The sequence below is a fragment of the Rhipicephalus microplus genome, chromosome 4 (assembly GCF_043290135.1).
Source record: "Rhipicephalus microplus isolate Deutch F79 chromosome 4, USDA_Rmic, whole genome shotgun sequence".
NCBI classification, from domain to species: domain Eukaryota; kingdom Metazoa; phylum Arthropoda; class Arachnida; order Ixodida; family Ixodidae; genus Rhipicephalus; species Rhipicephalus microplus.
Genome location: NC_134703.1, coordinates 51,435,269 through 51,447,965, shown reverse-complemented (window position 1 = coordinate 51,447,965; position 12,697 = coordinate 51,435,269). Strand labels below are relative to the sequence as shown.

Here is a 12,697-nt window from a genome sequence, read left to right as displayed (position 1 = left end):
ACAATAGCGTACAGACATAAGTAATAGTGAAGCAAGGCTCATCTCGAGTTCGCCAGCTCCCCTGCCGAACTGCACGAACGGGGGTGAACCATCACGCTTCCATTACACCGAAGCCTTATGACCCACCCTATGAAGCGAACTTGGTAAGCAAGGACGGTGTAGCACCCGGGCAGCAAGCTGGGATATATAAAATCTTGTATATTGGATAGATGAGTGGGTCTTGGAGATCTAGCGCAATAAAATGCGTTAACAAAGAGGAAATATTGTGCACCAATAGATGACACGACGTAGTTTGATTAGAAGGTTAGGTTATTATAACCGTACACAATTTGTTATCCGCTGAAACTCCAGCGGCTCTTGAAAGCAGAGGAAGTAACATTGCATGTACTCTCCTGAATGTATTACATAAATGTTTGAGAGATAGTGCAAATGCTCGCTTATCTTATGCCTGATATTTATTTTGCCGAGGCGAAACACGTGCGAATGAGCAAATGGAGGGGACATCGTGCGATTTAGGGCGGCTTTTTCGCATACACGTTGACCGCGCTTACGGCCGTCATATGGAGATCGTTATCGCATGGCTCGGGGTTAGGGAAGTCGTGTTCTGTGGGCGGCACGTGAACAAATGTATCACAGAAGCGTTCCCATACTGTGTATTTTTTGTTCTTTCTTTTCTTTCCCCCCTTCGTTGTTATATTAGCATAGGTATCACTCTATAGAACTGTACGTGGCTTGTATAGTGTGAGAATAGATAGCGAAGAGTTATTACAGTGATCTTGTATAGCGTGCATTTGGGTGGGTGTAACCAGATGTCATAGGGCGCACTTACACGTATTTGTATCATGCCTTCAAGTGTTGCTTTTCGCCCCTTCAGCAATCCCTGCAAATAAAAAGAAACAAAAAAACGCAGTGGTTGGGGAGTTAAATTTAGAACGCACATATTCAGCAGGTATGTACGCATAGAACGATTACAGTGCAAATGATGCTCACATTATATATATGAGTGAACATCTCCACTGTGACGATTGTGCTTATACTACTTACTCATGCACATTTATTTGCTTTTCATATATGTTTCTTGTGCACATGTGCGCTGGATTCATATATGTAATAACATTATTTTTTGTGTTTTATGTTTTAAGACCACCATTGGAAGGTTCCGAAAATTTCTTCTATTTGGAGTTCTTCAGCATGCGCCCGAGTCGAAGCACACGAGCCCCAGTCATATCGCCTGCATCGAAATGTGAGCGCCGCAACCGGGATTCAATTCCGCTAACCTTGAGTCGGCAGTCGAGCCCCATAACAACTAGACCATCGCGGGGGGTGTATTCGTTCGTCCATTGAATAATAAGCTGCCCAAGTGCCTCTTCTCTAATAATGCGATGCAAACGTTAGAATTATTAAGCAGCAAAAAAAAAATACTCAACCCCAAGGTTGACCAAAAATATGCCTCATTTAAAGGCCCGTATTGGTCAATTAGATTTGCGACCGGTACATGAAACGTAGGTAGCCATATTTAGCCTACAGCATTTGTCATACGTGACAAATACATACTGCAGCAATTTCCAATGAGCGGTGGACAAAAGTATTGCGAAAATAATTTCTTGACATGAAGGATGTTCTTCTTTACGTGACTGATGAAAAAAGAAGTGAGATATATGTTATAACATCATGAACAAAAATATAGACAATAATATCTCGGGTGAGCAACGCACTTTCTTTTCTAAGTTTGTACGTTTCGTATGAAATTGACGTACAATATAGACCCATTAGCAACGAGCGTAAACAGAGAAATAGCGCATCATGCGAAGCAGGAATTGAAAAAGGCACTCGCTAAATGCTACGTTGTTGAATTCCGAAGTCGTTTTAGGTTGTGAAGCCAAATTAGAATTTAGCTGTACTCTACATTTCAGTCTACTACTATGTACAAACGAAACACTATTCCAGTGAAGCAGCGCTATAGACCAGGACAAAAAAGGTCCACGCACAACCACATGCAGCGCTACGTGTGGCTGCATGTATGCCTTTCCTGTCCTGCATTAGCTTTTGGGCTGGTTTTCTTACGATAGGTTCAACTAACTAGCCGAAAAGTCCAATAATCCGGCGTCCGAGCAGGCGTAATACAACGAGCCCATTTGAAGCACAGCACTTCCTTCCTCAGACATAAACTGGATATTGAAGGAGTTCGTTGGTTTGTGTTGGGTTGAAACATTATAGTTGGTTGTGCTTTCCCGATGTGACCAGGCCCACCGATCTCTCCTTACATTTATGAACAGAACGGACTTGTCCACCCTTTATACACGTTTTTTTCATTATTTTTATTTATTTGTTAACTCATACTCGACGAACTATTCGTCAATATTTTTTTCCTTCATCTTCTTTCTTCTTTCTCCCTTCTATTTTTGTTCCCTCTGTGTCTTCCCTCCCCTCTAAAGAGTGAGCAGGCGTTGTGCCCCTCCAGGTGGCAGTTGCCAGCTTGCTCTCTCACAATTTCCTCTCTGTCCTATCTGAGTATGCAAATTAAATCATCGGGATAATTCAGAAAAAAAGCAAAGAAAATAAAGGGTTGCTAATTTAGGAGCTGTCTTTCAAGTCACAGTCACAGCTCGTATTAACTGTGCCTTTGTAGATAAACTTTTCTGTTCTTCACAAATGGGTTTCTTTTCTTCTTGAAAGGATCTGATACTAACGGGAGACGTAATGCTTTTGATGCGGAAGAGATGAGCCGATTTTATCTGTGAGAGCTCTGGGAGAGTATAACGCAATGAAGCAAGGCAAGCCTCTTTTAGAAGCTAGACCTACTTGAAAGCTAGAAACCTATCTTAGCTATAGCGCGTATCGTAAGAAAACGATAAGAAACATATGCTTTAAAAGAACGGATGCATTAAACTTACTTAAGCTTATTCCCGAAATACCAACCCGAAAAACCGAAGGAGATTATGTCATAGTAAGAGTGTCCCAGGTGGTGCTTTTTTCGGTTTCATCATGACCTGACAAGCTCGTTCAGCCCGATTTTTCTGGGTGTTTAACTTTCGTCCACCATCTCAGTTGATTTAATACCAAGCCGGAGAACTTGTGCGTGGCTCCTTTTCATTTCCGTCAAATGCATGGCAAAAGCAGTGAGCCTTTTCTCGGAGAGCTCATAGGGCATCTGCTGAAACAAATATTGAAATAAAGGAAAAGCAAAGCCTCGCTGTGAGGCTTATGTTCAGCTTGAAGAAAAATAACAAAAAAGCTAAGTTGTTATAGGTGGAAAGTAGACCTGTTGCCCGCTCCTCATAGGCCCGTTTAGTGAGTACGATGTTGGTCTGTGAGATTTCTGTGTATATCGAGATCGGTTAGTGACAACGTTTTGAGAAACACCGCTAATATTTAGCTTACACAAGCTCATGAGAGGAACGTGATGTTTGTGACACAGAGGTGACAGAATTTCTAACGAACGTGCTTGAAATAATCTTATTGCGAGGTGTCAACGTGCTGTATCGATGGAGGTTGAAATCATCCATTGCAAGTAATAAAAAAACATACGAGAAACGAGGCGAAGCAAAGAGCTTAAAGCCATAAAAGGAGACGAAATGAAGATAGTTTGACGAGAAAGATTTAAACTATAACGCAGGAATCCTTTGCAATCGCAGCCGATGAGAAGCAAGAGAAAACGTTCTTTTTTATAGAAAGCACTTTTCATTTGCGGCGGTCGGTAATCGCTCAAGCTGGTGGTCACGTGCGCCATACAACCGTTACAGTAATAACGTGCACAGCTGTGAAGGAGGATATCGCTGAACACATTATAGAATGGAATGACGGACTTCCCACAATATTAGACTTACAGTCTCACACTTCCTGACGGGAAGAAACGGCTTACATGAAAACGACTTCATGGGACGCCTCGACGAAAGAGCAGTAAAAAATAAACGTTTTCATTAGAGGCAAAAAATAACAAAGAAAGTAGAACAGCAACGTCCTTTTTTATAGTATATAGAATGCCTCACGTATAACTTTCTCCCTTTTTTTATTTCGTATTTTCACTTGAGACGCTGCACATTATATGTTTGAACAAGCTACGCATGGAACAGCTAGGGCGGCAACTTTATTTTTTTTTGTCTTCTTTTGGAGACTTTTTTTCGTGGTGCTTTGTGTCGAATATCGTTCTGCAGGAAGGTCTAAAACTATAATGCATCAATTATTAAGATATACACTGTGCAATTATATATTCCATCGCTTTTATGATGAGGCCAAACAAGAGATTGGAATGAACAAGCCCAGACAAGACTTTGTTCGCACTACATGATGGTTTCATTTTACCAATGCAAACAGTTTCTTTTAGCACTTCATAAAAGCAGCCTACATGAAGCAGAAATTATATGTAAAACCACACAGTTTTCTAGCAGCGTTGTACAATTCAAAACTATATTTAGAACAGTGAAACAACTTACGAGGAAGGTTTAGTTAAACAAAAACTTGATATTATATATACATACATATATATATATATATATATATATATATATATATATATATATATATATATATATATATGAGGTTATAGGGTTATAAGATTATCAGGGTTTTAACGTCTCATATTCACGATATGATTATGAAAGACTCTGGAGTGAAGGAGTCCGGAAATATCGACCTCATGGGGTTGATTAACATGCACCTTAATCTGAACGCACGGGCCTCAAACATTTTTGCCACTATCGAAAATGCAGTCGTCGTAGCCGGGATTCAATCCCGCGACCTTCGGTTTCGCAGTCGAGTGTCATTAGCTCTCGACCATCACGGAGGGGTGGTTCCACAAGGTTAGGCTGAATAATTATCTCTTTTCGTTCTTTCGGTTAGATTATTACCAAACATTTTGTGGAACACTATTTCAGATATGACAGAGTGGAAAAATCGTCATAAGAATGAGGTTGTTATAAGGATAACCGTACCGCATTATAAAACGTTTCTCATAGGCTTGGAAATGGCGTATTGAAATGTAAGATGTGTCAGAAAAGTCAAAAGTTGAAAATTATGCTGCCGTATTTACGCCGCAGTCAAGGCAGCTCCTAATTTTTTCTGGTATTTCGTCGAGTAAAAATCAATAATGATTGTTTCCGAGGACACGTATGGTACAGTTACAAAACGAAAAAAAAAGAGGCAGTTTCGCACAAAGGTTGTCAAGTCTGACGGCAGTGCGGAGCTGGACTTGCAGCCTTTTTGTGTCTTTCTGGATTTCTCTTTGTTTTCTACCGCCTATTTTGTTCTTGTTTTCATTTGTCCATTTTTGCATTTTTATAGTGTTTTTATTTGTAGTGTTTTGTATTTATTTCTTCCTCCCTCTTCAACCCATTCTTTTCCTGGCTTACACTATTTTTTCCCCTTTCTTGCTCCCTCTATATTTCTCTTTTGCTTCCTTATTTCCTTTGCATTTATGACAGAAAGGGCCCTTAAAGTGTTCATCATCAGACCCTCGAAGGACAAAATGTAGAAAACGTCTCTTTGGCGCGGGCGCACGCTCAATATGCTGCAGAACTGTGCCATTCGTGCTTTTCCCTTAGTTACGCCAACCTACGACAGCGTACGACCATGACAGCTGATGGAAGCCCCGCTTCTTAAAGTGATCCGCACATGAAAAAAAAAACTGTATAGCATTTGTAAGATGTACACTGGCATTACGCATGCGGGGAGCGCCAATGACTGAATTAACAAGTGTTTAACAATAGTGTACACACTTAAGGACTGTGCAATTGTTTAACCAACAATGGCCGACCACAAATCTTTGTCAATATAAAGTCAAACAATACTTCACTCTGTCTCTATATACAGCGCACTAATACACAGGGCCTCAAAGAAGCCAACAATTCCGGCTACTTGGTGCCCGGCTTTGGATCCCTTGCAGGATATCCTCCATCATGAAGAGAGCCTGTCATAAAAAGCGCGAGCTAAGAAGGAAAGGGTAGCTGAAGCATTTGTCGCTAAGGGGAACAATTTGCCACTGTGGCGACAAGGAGCGTCGTGGATCAACTGGCGTGTTTCTTTCGGGGTAAAGGCCTCTCTGAGTGGCGCAGTGCAACCAACGAAAGATGAACTACGAGCTTGTGACTCTTTTTCATAAAAATCATTTGAGCTAAATGCGCACACTCGGTATTTAATCTTGCCAGCTTATGTTGATGGTAATCCACGCAATCTTCGGAGAATTCAGCAGTAGTGGCTTATGACAAATGTGCAGGTATAACATCCCAAAAGCACGGTATCCTAATGAGGGACACCGTAGAGGGCTGCGGAAACTTGGAGCTCCTGATTTCTTTATTGTGCACCTAAATGTAATTACAAGCATTTTCGCCTCTATAGAACTAGCGGCCGCCACAGACGAGATTTCAGAATATTTCGTTACCGTCGGTAAACTGCTGAGCAACATAACCACTATACCACTGTAACGGGTAACAGTAGGAACTCTGTAAATTTCAAACCAATAACTATGGGACGTGCCAACCACTTCAGCACTCTTTTGGGAGATGCACTACTTCAGAGATCACACATTTCAGTTATTAAAGTTTTCATTATTTTCGTGCTAGCCTGCTAATGGAGGTGGTTCAGCATCTATTTAGTTTATTCTTTGAATGTATCCTCTAAATATTCTTCTTTAATTCGCAAATATTTGTGCGCGTAGTAATCTTTGAGCACAATAATTTTCGTCGGCAGTTTTTTTTTACTTATAAACACACACACACACTCACACACACACACACACACACACACACACACACACACACACACGCACACACACACACACACACACACACACATGCATACATGATGTATGTGTTTGCATAATCATGCATATAAACTACATCATACATGCATTGACGTACGCGTGGTGGACGAATGAATTTACATGCAAGATTACACATGCTTGGTATTTACGTACATGCAAGTAAATACATTCATGCACGCATATTTGTCCTTGTATACAGTATATGCTGTCAGCCGAAGTCATTTTTCAGTTTGCGAGATGACTTCTAGTATTACTACACGTATATAGTGAAGATAGTGTTCAAACCTAAGAATTGTAAAGAAAATACGTAAATGTGTAGTTTTTGTACATCGCAATATTAAGTATACACACATAGCGCAAGAACATCTATGCTCGTTTGAATAATAAAAGTTTTCTGTTCTTGACGTCACGTTTGAAAAAAGGAACTGAGCTCAATTAGTCTTTCGAGCAAACGACATCAGAAATGTGAGCTACTTAAGTCATTTTCTTTCAGGACGCATTTGGTTCTCGTTTAGCTTTGTTATCACAAATAGATTTTCCGCGGCACCACTTTCCAGATTGCGCGTTTTCAAGTGATGATTTCCTCCATGGAAACGCTCACTTTGTCCTATCCCGTCTCCTCAATGCTTTCACGTGGCACTAAATGTACGTGTCATATATACTTGCGTGTAAACAAAAATGACAAGGATGAAAGGAAGGCTTCTTAGAGCCCCGGATGTTAGAGAGTGGTGGCTAAGCCCAGCTGGTCGTTTACGCTCGGGAAAGCACTGCCCTCCAATAGGAAGCAAGAGTGACCCGGCACTTTCATACTTTTTTTTTCAGGCGTACGTGGCTTGTGAAACGAAATGGACGCAATGGTAGCAGAGTCAATTTTGTATGATCATTTCTTGAAATATATTTTTTCCGGCCTAAGTGTCTAAGCTAACACAAGTGCAAGTACTGGTTTCTTTATTTCTAACAGTTTTGTAGTTTTCTAGAGGCTGCCCTTTGGCGGAACATCAGCGCGAATAAAGCGAAATTTTATTTTTATTTAGTTCGCAATGTAGCCACTGCCAGTGCATTGTGGGCCCCGTTTGAAGAGGCCTCTCTGACGCCATCGCAAGGCACCCGCGTTTTTCGCCGCACTGAACGTTTTCGCGCCCAACACCGACAGAGGTCGCTTTTTTCTTTCAAGAGGGACGGTGCAGCGGTGAACGGCAAACAAGAGTTCACGCTTCTAGAGCGAGCAAACTAGAGTGCGGGGAGAGCACATAAGCAAGCGCCACGCTCTTCCGTGATTCAATCCACTTGTGTTATTTTTTTCTGTCTTCTTTTTTCCCCTCTTGAAGCAGGTGTGTTCGCGCAAACACCCCATGTCCCGGTAGAGGATTCGCACCGAGGCCACAAGCCTGTTTGTCCCACGGAAAGTGCACTGGGATTAACGTTAGGAAATAATAGCATTCAGCACAGTAGAGCGCATTATTCGGGGCGATGACTTAAAAGCAAACTTTTGCACGCGTACTGAAAAGTAACAACCACTCTTGCTTTCTTTTTGATTTGATTGATTTATGGGGTTTAACGTCCCAAAAGCACCATATGATTATGAGAGACACCGTAGTGGAGGGCTCCGGAAATTTTGACCACCTGGGGTTCTTTAACGTGCACCCAAATCTGAGCAGACGGGCCTACAACATTTCCGCCTTCATCGGAAAAGCAGCCGCCACAGCCGGGATAGGTTTCTTTTTCGAATAAATATTGTCGGTAGTGAAATAAAAAATGTGCTCTAATTTCGGTTTACAGTATGATCATTACAGTGGATGTTATTTCAACGTGGTTTCTTTAAGTAGCGTTCGCGACACTCCTGTGTGCTAGAGTAGGACACGATTTAACGAGGCAGCCAAAAAAAAAAAAAAACACTAGGCCACGTGCAGCACAGCCATAGCGAAAGCTGGATGAGCGGTCTTTCAGAGCTTTTTTTGGAGAGTCTTTGGGTAAATGTTAAAAGAACACTTGCACGGTACCCATTATGCCATAAATCATAATAAGTTTTACGTAGTGGGAAGCACTTACCATGCCATTTTTCGTCATTCTTTGAAAAAAACGTGGTGAGCCCTGCACATGTGCAATGAATTTTGTGCAATCTTTTGAAGGTGCGGCTGACAACAAGGAAGAATTATGACTCAGGCTTTTGTAATGAGTTGGAGCATTCGATGACGAACTCGGTACGCGATTGGCATTGTTTGACGCCCGATTGTTTCTTGGCGGTTCTAAACGTTTTATTACTCATATTAACCCGATCCACATCTTGACATGAGGCCTGCCTAGGACCAGGTTGCAACAGATTGTACTGGCGTCGCTCAGTGTGATGGCTCAGTGCCAGCCGTATGGAAGAACACCGGGCTGGCACGCAGGGGGCTCGGGGTTGAATCCCATTGGAATCATCTTGTTTTCTTTATTTTCTTAGTTTGTTTTTCATTTTGAGGGGCAGTGAGAACAGACACCGGGGGCGGTGGTGGCAGACAACAACGTCGCACACGATCCTTCTTGCGATCTCATAACAGATTTCGCTGTAATTATAGGTGTCCCAGCATGTGCCAGAAGCGTACGGCTCCATTTTAACTGGACAACGAAAGTTTGATGAAACCTTCGGCAGTAATTTCTTAATTACGAGAGTATGATTAAATATTCACCTTTTCGCTAAGCGTTTTTCGTCACAGCTCTATTCATGACAAAATAGAAAGAAAACGATAAAGAAAAAGAGGTTGTGCACAATGTTGAATAATCACTCCTGTCTTTATTCTGAAATACAGGCTGGTAGTAGCTAAATTAGCAAATAAAAATTTTATTTTCTTGTGTAACCTCTCCCAGCCTGTACTTTAGGTTTTTATACAGGAGTAAGTATTTGCTATGCAGAGTTAAATAAAATTAGCTGACAGAAGAACACTTAAAATTGTCTTTGCAATACCTTTTCCAATCCCCCTACCAATTTTAATACAAATTTGAATCTCTTCAATCGACTCCTTGCAAAAACAACTTATTTACCCTGTCTCTGCTCATAAATTTTGTTTTAGTAGTGTTCTAAAAATAATTTATATGAGCTCATGTATTACAGAAGGCGCTGTTAATTCACGACTGACGAATTAATGAAAAGAACCCACAAAAAGAATCGACGCCTGTGACTGGCCCCAGGATTCTTGGACAGCGGCAGCAATAAGACGTCTCGCTGCCATTTCGGTTCCTCTCCGGTGAGTGAAACAGCGCAAAGGCTGTACCACGTGTGAATCTCAGTCGTGACAAATGAATGTTGAAGCAGACATGGCTGTCAGCGCCAGCGTAATTAATGACTTTGCAGCTCTGTGCCTTCTGACCATTTTCATAATCATTTTTTTCCTCTCTCCCCTCTCTCCACCGGGCAACTCAGTACTATTTGTTCCCCGCAGAAAGACAGACGTTGGTAAGATTGATTTATTTGATCACAGTCTGTCGAACTTTCGGAGAAAGTCAGTGGGGAAAGGAACTATAAGAAAAACGACGTTTCAACTAAAATAAATTCAGAAACTTTCTGTTTCACATAAAAGATGGGCAATGTTTATTAGGGTGCGAGCCTTAGATGCCTGACCAAATGATAAGTTGACCATCGGCGTCCAACGGCATCGGCGTCAACAGAATTCATGCTAAAAATAACGTGATGACTGACGTCACGATACGACGTGCTTATGACAGTTTGCCAAAAGTCACGCACATCACGTGACGCATCGACGAGCATTGTGAGGTCTTCATACCACCACACACCGTGTCGTCGCATGGTGACGCCATCAATGACACTGTCGCCTGGTCATGAGTCAGCCGAACTTAGAGGCAGAACAAAACCAGGTGACGCGAAAAGATCATGCAGTACCTCCGACGATGAAGGCAGCGCTAAACCATGTTAAGAGCACAAAGGTGTCGAAATGCCACGGGAGGTGGCTTTTGCCTTAGAGTCGTCTAAGGCGAATGAACAAATAACTTTATATTTTTGGTGCAATGTCTGAATGTGGCCACAGAGTGCCATGCACCTGGTTTCTATTTGCCAAGCTCTACAGCATACAGCTAAGACTAATTGGGCTAGACAAAGTCATAGTGATACACATTTACTTTGTATTGCAGGTAATCTGTATTGAATTTACATCTTACTTCTCTCTCTATAGAGTAAAGTAACAAGGTCTGTAGTCTTGACGTATAAGTCACCGTGTTTCTAGTACTGAGCCAACATTAAGGACACGAAAGAAACTGCATATATGTGTAGTGTGAGTATTACAATGAATTATTCACTGACGACTCATGGTAACGTTTTGTAGACGTGGACTAAAATGGAACCAGTAACCTAAGGATCAGCAATAGAACATCACCACTGTCTACCATGGTGGCCTAGACACAAGCGCCATAATCACTGACCTACTTAGCAAACTGTCTTTTGGAGCATCTGGTTTCTGGGCATCATTAATGATAGGGACCTCTGTTGGAGTCCGCATGTGGCCTATATAAAAAAGTGCCTGACTGCCATTTCCCAATTGTTCGAGTTCCTGGCAGGAATGACGTGGAGGATGTCAGTGGACGCAATGATGGAACTCTACAGAGCCCTGTTTCTCGGTTTCCTGAGATATAGCTTGCCCGTGCAGCAATACCTGCAAGACCAATGTTCGTGTTCTACAGGCAGTGCTAGCCCAAGCACTTAGAGTGTGCCTTGGTCTGCCCAGACGTACGTTAGAAGAGGCAACAATTGCAATTGCTGGTGACTATCCAATGCAAACTCACATTGCTGTAGAAGTCCTGATAACGCACGTCAAACAGTTTGCGCGTGCTCCCTGTCATCACCTTGCACCATTGCCTTCAGAGAGGCGCCAAGCATCGCAGGCTAAAATGATTGTGAAGTACATCAAGAAACTTTCCTCGGGCTTCACTCTATCTAAACCTACGATACCTCCACCATCTAAACCATCGATACCTCTTTGGTGTCTTATTCGACCCACAGTGCATCTTGGTGTACCAGAGATCCGGAGGAAATCTGAGCTTTCATCGCCCGTGTTGAAACAACTGTCTCTTATTCTTTAGCACAAGAAATGTTCCGACAGTGTACATATATATACTGATGGCGTCATGAACTACCAGTGTTCGTCCGGTGCCGTAGTTGTCCCAGCAAGAGGTGTTACCATCAGCTTTAGAACTGACCACTCCACGGCGTCTACAACAGCGGAACTATATAGCTGCTTTGCGCACTGCACTTTGTGTGGTCAATTGGGAACCACTGCAACAATGGTCGATTTTCAGCGACTCAAGGGCTGCCCTACAATCTGTGTTTTCAGCCCTTCGTCATGGGCCGTACGAACAGCTTGTTTTCGAAATTCGATGCATTCTCCACACTTAACACGAGAAAGGGCACCATGTAACGTTTTAGTGGCTGCCAAGTCACTGCGGCGTCATAGGGAATGAACATGCCGATACTGCCACACGGGCAGCTCTTGAAGGTACACGAGAAGAAGCCATACCACTTACGCGGACTGATGCTGCCAGTATTCTTTGACAGCTTGCGCGGGAAATAACACTTTCATTGTGGTGCCGACCAAGCAACCAGGCCACCCAGAGCAATCTTCAACACCAGCTGTCCTCTTTGACGGCTCTCCACATGCCCACTGAGCTCGACCGAAGAGAAGCCACCCTTCTTGATCGCTTATGGCTAGAGGTGGCATTTACAAAATCTAATTCATTTGTGATATGAATGGCCGACAACGCTCTCTGCGATGCCTGTCATTGCTAAGAGACGCTACACCACATCCTGTGCGACTGTTCATTGTATGACACACAGAGGCAGTCACTGGCGTCCATTTTCGCTCGCATTTACAACAGCCAAGTGTCTGTGGACACTATTCTTTCAAGTGCCCGAGAGAAGGCATTGCAACAGAAGGCGACAAAAGCACTGTTGAA

At 42.5% G+C, this 12,697-nt stretch overlaps 1 protein-coding gene across 2 annotated transcripts in view; it reads right to left on the bottom strand.

The window, feature by feature from the left end:
- Window positions 1–12,697, bottom strand: part of LOC119172648 (kin of IRRE-like protein 2) — a 140,763-nt gene that overhangs the window by 86,882 nt on the left and 41,184 nt on the right. Inside the window, exon 2 of one of the 2 annotated variants that reach the window (XM_075892754.1) lies at window positions 830–880. The exons of the other annotated variant lie outside the window; for it this stretch is intronic. The gene's annotated coding sequence lies outside the window, so the exon portion shown is untranslated. The remainder of the gene's footprint in view (window positions 1–829; window positions 881–12,697) is intronic. 2 annotated transcript variants of the gene reach the window in all.